This window comes from Momordica charantia (assembly GCF_013281855.1).
Source record: "Momordica charantia cultivar OHB3-1 chromosome 6 unlocalized genomic scaffold, Mcharantia_2.0 BLBB01000006.1, whole genome shotgun sequence".
NCBI lineage: Eukaryota > Viridiplantae > Streptophyta > Magnoliopsida > Cucurbitales > Cucurbitaceae > Momordica > Momordica charantia.
Window position 1 is genome coordinate 24050278 of NW_028275164.1, and position 11066 is coordinate 24061343.

Below are 11066 nucleotides of genomic sequence, written 5' to 3' on the forward strand. Positions count from 1 at the left end.
GCCAGAAGACGTGGAGTGGAGGGCCCGATGGATGTCAACCAAACCTATGATGTATGGGTGTGGTAAATTTCACAGTTTATCTTTATTGGGTCAATGGGATGTGTATCTTATGCCCATTAATGGAACTGCACCAAATATGGGTACGTCAGTTTATCCCAACCACACATGACTTAAGAAACTCTGAATTTGCCTATGATGTTGGGTTTTGCAAAAACAAAATTCAGGAGATCGCGTGGAAGGCGATCGTCAGAATCCAAAGTGGCAATTACCACGAGAATACATTTGAAGGATACGAACAGTGGCATTCGAGTAGGGGAAAAACTGTGGTTCTTCTATCAACCGACAAGGGTAAAGTGAAGCTAGAGGTTCCCACTACGAGAATTCTTTCTGAAATGAGCCCAAATCAGCCCACCCAGTGGAAGAATCGCAGGATGAGTACGAGCTGCAAGAAGGGAACTCCACATCAGCTAAAGAAAGACCACTACTAGGGTTCAATCAAAATCTACCTCAAAGCATTAAGTTAGAATTGTAGCAAGCAAGAAGGGAGGTCGGTGACCAAGGAAAATAAAATAGACCACTGGAAGTAGAGGTTCGGGATCCTAACAGAAGAATGTACCAAGTAAGAAGGGAAAGAGAGAGCTCATAGGCAGCCTTGAGGGTGCGTAGGGGAAAAACTGTGGTTCTCTTATCAAATGTCACAACAAGAAATTGAAATTGCTTATCTAGAGGCAGAAATCTCGTCCCTTCATGAAAAAGAGGTACAGTTAGCTCAGTATGCTTGAGAAAATCAAAGTTTGAGGGAAACAGTTCAGGTGCTTACAAGTCGTCTCGATAAAATCCACAATGCTGCTGATGGGTTAATGCAGAATTATGCCCATATCAAGGAACAATACAACTGAGTGGGGTATGAATTAGGCCATGTGAGGCGCAATAACACATTGTTACTTCATAATTCAGAACATGTGCTCAACCAAGTCAGACAGGCAGCCCATAGGACAGACGGTTTAGCTAAAGAGGCACGAGCTCTCACGTCTGCCATTGTCCCTACACAGGCGAATGGCAAAAGCACATTCAGGTTCTTGAGCAAACTTCGGAGAGATCTAGAGCATTGGGGATAGTTTTATTGACACTATGATTTAATGTACTTTCAATTTGATGATTTAAGCATTAGGGTTCAAATTTGGCATAATTGTTTATTTCTTGTAATCTTCATTTATTTATTAACCCAATTTATAATAAAAACACGAACTTATTTATTCATGACTTTCTTTCTCTTTCTTTCTATCTTCTATTTTTTCTAAAAGCAAAAGGGATTGTGCAAGATAGCTCGCTCACCGGTACCACATCGCACCTACCATACCAAACACAGGGCAAGATTAATGATGGAAGATCAAAAAACTGAGCAGGAGAAAACAAGGAAAGATATTGAGGAATTGCGCGAAAACTTAGATGTCATCCTCCTCGCATTAGAAAAAGGCAAGACGGCTGTGGATCCTGCTACATCTAGAAATCCCGTCCATGAGCTGCAAGAAACCCCACCTGGATACGGTCCACCTCTTAGGTCAGTGGCAGAGGGTTTCATGCCATAATGGACAACGTACAACCCTCTGTATGACGTCCCAGTTGGTCAGTATCCACATCCCTTTGTTAAGGGAGCTCAGCAAATCCCAGCCAACATCATTTTTCAAGAGCCCGAGCAAATGATGTCACCTCCTACAGTCTTTAATCTAGGTGGTCTCTCAACCAAGACAGACCCAGTTGGACAAAGTACCCCAGTAATGAGAAGTTCAAAGTTCTGGAGGAAATATTAAGAGCAGTAGAGGGGACGGGCGTTTTTGACATTATTGATGCCTCTCAATTATGTTTTGTATATGGATTAGTCATCCCTCCGAAATTTAAGTTGCCAAAATTTGAGAAATATGATGGTTCTTCTTGTCCTAAGAACCACCTTATAATGTACTGCCGGAAGATGGCAGCGTACGTCCAAAATTACAAACTGTTGATACACTGCTTTCCAGATAGTCTATCTGGTCCAGTTTCTCGTTGGTATATGCAATTAGATAGCTCTCATGTTGGTTCATGGAAGAATCTGGCCGACTCCTTCCTAAAGCAATATAAGCATAACATAGACATGGCTCTAGACCGTTTTGATTTTCAGAGGATGGAAAAGAATAACACAGAAAGCTTCAAATAGTACGTTCAAAGGTGGAAGGATACAACAGCTCAAGTCCAACCTCCTTTAACTGATAAAGAGCTTTCTTCCATGTTCATCAACACCTTAAAACAACCCTTCTATGATCGGATGATTGGAAATGCATCCATAAATTTCTCTGATATTATGACTATCAGAGAAAGAATTGAGTATGAGGTCAAGCATGATCGATTAACTGGTATAGCTAGTGAGACATCAGCCACGAAAAAGGCAAGTTCCTCGAAGAAGAAGGAGGGTGAGGTGCAAATGGTAAGAGCAGAACGACATTTTTGGAAACAACAACTGTGCGGTCGGACACCACGATAAGCTCTGTATTATTACCCAACGCCATACGGGTATAATCAACCATTTGTGAATAATGCAACTTCACATTACTCCCCTTATGCCTCACAAAATTTTCGACCACCGACCAGTCAAAATTTCCAACCTAGAGGTCAGCAGCATAATTCATTCTATACTTAAGGACAACAAACTAATAGAGGGGCACGTAAACAGACTCAGTTCGACTCAATCCCCATGACTTATACTGAGCTTCTGCCTCAGTTATTTTAGAATAATCAGCTGGCACCTGTACATGTAGATCCGATCCAGCCTCCATACCCAAGATGGTATGATGCAAATCCCCGTTGTGACTATCACGCAAGAGGCATAGGACATTTAATAGAGAACTGCACTGCATTGAAATACAGAGTTCAAGTTTTGATCAAAGCAGGTTGGTTGAACTTTAAAAAAGAAAATGAGCCTGATGTAAGTAAGAATCTGCTGCCGAATCATCATAATGTCCAAATAAATGCAGTTGAATGCCAAGAGATCGAGTCAAAGAGTAAGGCTACAGAAGTTACAACCTTTATGGAGGAACTATTTGAAATTCTCTTGGGCAGTGGATATGTATCAGTGGAGTACTCATGCCCAAACCTAAGGTATAAATGGTATGGTGAAAGTCTGATGTGCCCGTTCCATGCTAGGGCAAAAAGACACTTCCTAGAGCAATGCAACAGTTTTCATATGAAAGTTCAAGAGTTGTTAGACTCAAAAGTTCTTACTGTTACAAATTCTCACCAAAAGAAAGGGATAAATTTTGTGGAGGATGTCTCGGCTACTGAAAGCTCAAATGCCTCTCTTAAGCCAAAACCTCTCACCATCTTTTACCGTGAAAAGCTTGATGTACCCAGCAACAATCGGAAGCCGATCATTATAACGGTCCCAACTCATTTTGAGTATAAAAGTTCCAAAGCAGTGCCTTAGAGATATGAGTGCAAGGTAACTGTCGGGCAAGAGGTATCATCTTCTTAACTCTCAGTTGACAATATCACCGGAATAGGAGGTTTGACACGAACATGGAGATGTTATACACCGGATAGCTTGCTTAAGCACGTGAATGGGCCTATTAGTGAAAAGAATAAGGAGAAAGCAAGTGAGAAGAAGAAGGAGAAAGTGGAAGAGGATAAGAAAGGGAAGGCCAAACTCCATGATGATGTCTATGATGAACTGGAAGAGGTAGCTACTGTAAATGATACAAGTCCAAAACAACCCGTGTCTGAGAAAGAGACTCAAGAGTTTCTAAAGCTAGTGAAGCAAAGTGAATACAGAGTTATTGAACAATTAGGTTGGACAACCGCAAAGATCTCTATACTGTCTTTGTTATTATTCACTGAAGCGCATCAGAATACACTGTTGGAGGTCTTGAAGTAGGCTTTCGTTTCACAGGACACCACAGTGGACAATTTGAATGGGAAAATAACGAAATCTAGCTCCATCACTTTTACAGATGAGGAGATACCACCAGACGGTACAGAACATACCGAGGCTCGCCACATCTCAGTTAAGTGTAAAAACTTCCTAGTAGCAAAAGTCCTTGTTGACAATGGATCTTCTTTAACCATAATATCGAGATCCACGCTAGAGAAGTTACTGGTCGATATGTCTCACATGTGGCCTAGTACTGTCATAGTAAAAGCTTTCGATGGAGCTCGCAGTGTTGTTGTTGGGGATATTGAGATCCCGATCCAGATAGGTCCTTACACCTTTTACATAACATTTCAGGTTATGGACATTACATCAGCTTATAGTTTCTTGCTGGGGTGACCATGGATACATTCAGCAGGAGCAATTCCATCCACTTTACATCAGAAAATTAAGTTTGCAGTTGACCAAAAGTTGGTGATCATATTGGGACAAGAAGACATTCTAATCTCAAGACTCGCTTAAATACCATACGTTGAAGCAGCAGAAAAAGCTTTTGAGTAATCATTCCAATCATTTGAGATTGCAAATGCTACCACTCTACATGGGAGGTTTGGAAGACTTAAACCACGACTATCAGAGGCCGCCTTTAAGGGAGACAGTGAGACCTTAGATAAGCTGCTGATGATGACTAAGAACACAAGGAGGTTCGGGCTAGGGTATAAGCCAAATAGAGGTGACATCACCAGAATGCAAAACCGTGAAAAAGCAAAACGTCTAGCAAGATTTGAGAATAGGGAGCCTGTTTACCCAAAGAGGACTGTTCCAGCTCTCAGCCACTCTTTCAGAAGTGCTGGCATAATCCATCAAGAGTACGATGATATTTCTGCAGTGGTAGTAGTGACAGAAGAAAGAGAGCAAACCGGACCTTTTGTCTTCCTCTGTCCAGACGGTTTCGAGTTGAGTAATTGAAGCGTGTTAGAACTACCATCTTTTGTAAATAATAAGTCAAAGTCATTGTTCATTTTCCCCTATTTTCTTAATTAATAAATTAATTTTCTATTCCTTGTACATTCTATCCAAACCTATCATTTGTCTATAATTCTTCCATATCAATAAAGTTTAAGTTCATTCACTTTGTTTCTTTCCTTTGCTATTTCTCTGGGCCAGATTATTTATTTGTTTCCTTTTTCTTTTCTCCTTTATTATGTCTTAAACAGTAATACTGAGATTGAATGTGATAATGATTCGACATACAAGCTCGATACACCTATATACAACGTCGAGTCTGATGAGGAAATGGATGATCAGCCCTCTGCTGAGTTATTAAGAATGCTAGAAGAAGAAGAAAAGATGTTCGGACCCCATAAGGAATTAACTGAGACAGTTAACTTGGGGTCACAAGCCGAGGCCAAAAAGGTTAAAATAGGGACTAATATGTCTTCAGAGAGTCGCAAAAAGTTGATAGAGTTACTTCATGAATATGTTGATGTTTTTGCTTGGTTTTACCAAGATATGCCTGGTTTAGATACAAACATTGTAGTGCACAAATTGCCAATAAACCTAGAGTTCAAGTCAATGAGGCAGAAGTTATGGAAAATGAGGTCAGATATGTTGATTAAGATAAAAGATGAAGTAAGAAAACAAATTGATGCAGGGGTTCCTTACGGTATCTAATTACCCTGAGTGGGTGGCGAACATCGTCCCTGTACCAAAGAAAAATGGACAAGTAAGAATGTGTGTGGATGATAAAGACTTGAATCGTGCAAGTTCAAAAGACAACTTCCCACTTCCTCATATCGATGTGTTGGTGGATAATACTGTTGGATTCTCAACTTTCTCCTTTATGGATGGGTTCTCAGAATACAATCAAATCAAGATGGCACCTAAGAATCTTGAAAAAAACCACATTTATTATGCTATAGGGAACTTTCTGCTACAAAGTTATGTCGTTTGGGCTAAAAAATGTTGGGGAAACCTACCAACGTGCTATGGTTACCCTCTTTCATGACTTGATGCACAAAGAAATTGAAGTCTATGTGGATGATATGATTGTCAAGTCAAAATAGAGCGAGGAGCACACAATTATTTTAAGGAAGCTATTTGATCATTTGAGGAAGTTAAAATTGAAACTCAATCCCAACAAATGTATATTTAGGGCAACCACTGGAAAACTTCTGGGCTTTGTAGTAAGCCAAGAAGGCATCAAAGTTGACCCGAATAAACTCAAAGCAATCTTAGAGATGCCACCTCCACAGACCCAAAAAGAAGTTAGAGGGTTTCTAGGACGACTCAATTACATCGCAGGGTTCATATCTCACTTAACAGCAACTTGCGAACCCATCTTTAAATTGCTCAACAAGAACAACGATGGTGTATGGAGTGAAGATTGTCAAGCATCATTTGATAAGATTAAGCAGTATCTGCAGGACCCTCCAGTTCTTGTTCCACCAACTCATGACGATCGTTTATTTTATATATCACAGTGACTGAAAACTCAATGAGATGTGTACTGGGGAAGCATGATGACTCAGGAAAAAAAGAACAGGCTATATATTATTTAAGTAAGAAGTTTACCGATTGCGAGACTAGATACTCTCAAGTAGAATAAACTTGTTGTGCTCTAGCTTGGGCTACCCGACGTCTAAGACAATACATGTTGTATTATACCACATGGCTCATTTCAAAGATGGACCTCATAAAGTACATTTTTGAAAAGCCATCTCTCTCAGGTCGAATTGCAAGGTGGCAGGTTCTCTTGTCCGAATACAATATTGTTTATGTAACTCAAAAGGCCATTAAAGGGAGTGCTCTGGCCGACTACCTAGCTCAACAACCTATAAATGACTATGTATCGGTGAAGTTCGACTTTCCAGACGAGTATATTTCCACCATAATCGTAGGTGAGGAAAGTTTAGACCCACAAACTCGGACCATGATGTTTGATGGTGCCTCTAACGAGTTAGGTCATGGGATAGGGGTTATTTTGATATCACCCAAAGGGGAACTATACCCATTTACCGCCAGATTATGTTTTGACTGTACACTTAATATGGCCGAGTATGAAGCATGCTCGATGGGCGTCTAGGCTGCTATTGATATGCAGGTTAAGAAACTTAAAGTTTTTTGGGATTCTATGCTAATAATTTATCATCTAAGAAGAGAATGGGAAACAAAAGACACTAAGTTGTTGCTTTACAAACAACTCATAATAGAATTGTCACAAGAATTTGATTATTTGCTAAGAGTAAATAATCAAGTAGCAGATGAATTGGCCACATTACAAGTGATGTTCAATTTAGAACTCAAAGAGGAGGTCCGTCCGATTAAAGTTGGGAGGAGAGATGTCACCACTTCTTGTATGAGAATTGAGGAAAAACCCTACGGCAACCCTTGGTTTCATGACATCAAGCAATATATCAAGAGTAAGGCATATCCACCCAGTGCTTTAGAAAATAATAAGCGCACCAGCACCCTCCGCACGTTGGCAATGAAGTTTTTCTTAAATGGGGAGATATTGTTCAAGAGAAACCATGACATGGTTCTCCTAAGGTGCGTCGAAGGAAGAGAGGCCAATAGGATTATGGAGAAAATCCATGAAGGAGTTTGTGGCACTCATGCAAATGGGCACATGATGGCTAGACAAATTTTAAGAGCTGGATATTACTGGCTGACTATAGAGAGATTGTATTAGATATGCAAGAAAATGTTACAAATGTCAAATTTACTCTTACAAGACTCATGCTCCTACTTCTCATTTACATACTTTGACAGCTCCTTAGCCTTTCTCTATATGGGGCATGGATGTGATAGGACCTATCGAACCTAGAGCATCAAATGGGTATCGATTCATCTTGGTGGCTATAGATTATTTTACTAAGTGGGTCGAAACAGCTTTTTATCGAGATGTGACAAAAAGAGTTGTAGTCAAATTCATCAAGAAAGAAATTATTTGTTGTTGGGTCTTCCTAAAACCATAATTTCTGACAATGCAAGACATTTGAACAATAAATTGATGAGCGAGCTTTGCGAGCAAGATCAAGCATCTCAACACAACTCCTTATTGACCTAAGATGAATGGTGCAGTGGAAGCCGCCGACAAAAACATATAAAGAATCGTTGAAAAGATGACTGTAACTTACAGGGATTTACATGAAATGCTTCCGTTTGCTTTACATGGTTATCGCACCTCAGTCCGTACTTCAACTAGGGCAACACCATTTTCATTAGTTTATTGTATGGAAGCTTTTCTTCCCGTTGAAGTAGAAATTCCATCATTGAGAGTTATCATGGAAGCTAAGTTACAAGAGGTTGAATGGGTCCAAAGGCGTTATGAGCAGCTAAATTTTGTAGAAGAAAAGAGGTTGACGACATTATGCAGAGGACAACTTTACTAAAGAATAATGATGAAAGCCTATGACAAGAAGGTGCGCCCAAGAAGGTTTAGAGGGTTATTTGGTTCTAAAAATAATCCTTCCGTTGCAGAAATATCATTGAGGCAAATGGACACCAAATTATGAAGGACCATTTGTGGTGAAAAAAGCTTTCTCTAGAGGGGCATTAGTTCTGGCCAACATGGATGGCAACGTGTTTTTAAACTCAGTCAACTCAGACCATGTTCGAAAGTATTATGCATAGTTTCCAATGTATTTTAGAAAATTCCACTTTGATCTCAGTATTTTACTTGAAAGACATTTTATGTATCCATTTTCTATTATAACCTACAAATTCGAACAACATTTTTGAGATGTGCGTCCTTTGCCATAATTGGAAATATCATTTATAAAGTTTGTTCTCTATTCGTCTCTTCCTATTTATGAATGACGGTAGTTGCTTACATTCACGTTCTCCAAGGTCACTTGTTACTCGAGGGGCATAGGAAGCCTAAAGATAAAGATATTTGTTCTCTAGAATCATTGGGGCAAATATGACATTACAAAGTTATCAGGGGCAAAGTCGTCATCCCATTTAAGGAGTATTTGGTCAAGTCTCGGTTTGTCTGTGTACTCTCGATCCAGTTAAAAGGGTTGTTGAAGGAAAGCAAAATGTGGTGATCGGCTATCTAGACAATCCCAAGTTTTATTACAAAAGCAAGTGATTTCACTCTATTTTTTCACATCCAAGATAAAATTTTCTGTTATCATCATGCGTCAAACGCATTTCATGCATTCTCCACATTTTTCTTGAAGAAATCTCCAAAAAGCCCTAGGACAGGAAATTTCGTGACATATCATTTTGTTCAAGCAAGCGTGTTTAATTAATTTGTTGGTTAAACCGAACCTGATCTAAGATCGTGGTCAAAGCCTATGTCAAGCCAAGTCCGTTGCCTTTTATTTTCCCGTAGGTTAAATCGAACTCGATCTAAGATCGTGGTCTAAGCCTGTGTCAAGCCAGGTCCGTTGCCTTTTATTTTCCCATTGGTTAAATCGAACCCGATCTAAGATCGTGATCGAAGCCTGTGTCAAGCCAAGTTCGTTGCCTTTTATTTTCCCGTTGGTTAAATCAAACCCGATCTAAGATCGTGGTCGAAGCCTGTGTCAAACCAGGTCCGTTGCCTTCTATTTTTTTATTGGTTAAATCGAACCCGATTAGAGATCGTGGTCGAAGCCTGTGTCAAGCCTGGTTCGTTACCTTTTATTTTTTCGTTGGTTAAATCGAACCCAATCTAAGATCGTGATCGAAGCCTGTGTCAAGCCAGGTTCGTTGCCTTTTATTTTCACGTTGGTTAAATCGAACCCGATCAGAAATCGTGGTCGAAGCTTGTGTCAAGCCAGGTCCGTTACCCTTTAGTTTTCTACTGGTTAAATCCTCGATCAAAGATCGTGGTCAAAGCCTGTATCAAGCCAGGTTCGTTGCCTTTTATTTTTCCATTGGTTAAATCGAACTCGATCTAAGATTGTGGTCGAAGCCTGTGTCAAGCCAAGTCCGTTATCTTTTAGTTTTCCGTCGATTAAATCGAACCGGATCAAAGATCGTGGTCAAAGCCTGTGTCAAGCCAAGTCCGTTGCCTTTTATTTTTCCGTTGGTTAAATCGAGCCCGATCTAAGATCGTGGTCGAAGCCTATGTCAAGCCAGGTTCGTTGCCTTTTATTTTCGCGTTGGTTAAATCGAACCCGATCAAAGATCGTGGTCAAAGCCTGTGTCAAGCCAGGTCCGTTACCTTTTAGTTTTTCTTCGGTTAAATCGAACCCCATCGAAGATCGTGGTTGAAGCCTGTGTCAAGCCAAGTCCGTCGCCTTTTATTTTCCCATTGTTTAAATCGAACGCGATCAAAGATTGTGGTCAGAGCCTCTCAAGCAAGGTCCGTCATTCTAGCCCTCTTTAAATAAAAATCTAGCCTTCCAAATACTTTGTTTTTGTGCCTTTGTCTACCCTTTTAGTTCTGCAATGATACACAAAGGGAGACAAGCTGTAGACACCGTCTTTGGTCTGGCTCGCTTTTGTTAAAAAATTATTTTTATTGTTGATTTATTTATTACTTATTATTTTATTATGTTTATTGATTTAGTTTAAAGTAACATAATTTACTTTATTATAAGTTTTAATTAAAAGTAGATTATGTTTTGAAAGGAATTTGGTTATTATTATTTTAACATTAAGATTTTATTAAAAAAAAAGGGGATTATGAAAAGATTTTCTTCTCTCTCCTTCCTTTCTTCTCCCTTCCCTATTTTTTATGGTCAAAACTACTCTAACATGGCATTTCTTCACGTTCTTTCTCTAATATTAGGATAAGTGATCGTTGTTTCTTTTAGTATTTAAGAGGGGAGGGAGCACACCGAAAGATGAACACAAAACAGAGAGAGCGATGCAGCAAGAGGAAACCGATGCAGAGAAGAGGAACAAAAAATTTTAATTCACTTCCTTCTTTCTCTCCATCATCACCTTCTCTTCTTATTCACCCACACCGGCGACCCCGACGATACTCCGATTGCACACGTTTCCCGACGATCACAAGTTCCGACAACCCACAGCACAGTAGTCCGGCACAAAGCTCTACAATCCTGACATACAACAATAATATAACGAACCACTTCTACAGCCGACACACAGATCTCCGGCAACCTGACTCCTACCTCAAGTACTCCTTCACGGCTTCAGACCCGCGGGCACACCTAAGGATTTTCTCACTGCAGTACATGATGTAAAAAAAATGCTTTTAGAAATTATT

General features: G+C 39.8%; 1 pseudogene; it reads left to right on the forward strand.

Moving 5' to 3' along the window:
• The first annotated feature begins 2338 nt into the window (after positions 1-2338).
• On the forward strand, positions 2339-7589 carry LOC111009293 (uncharacterized; annotated as a pseudogene).
• The last annotated feature ends 3477 nt before the right edge of the window (positions 7590-11066 follow it).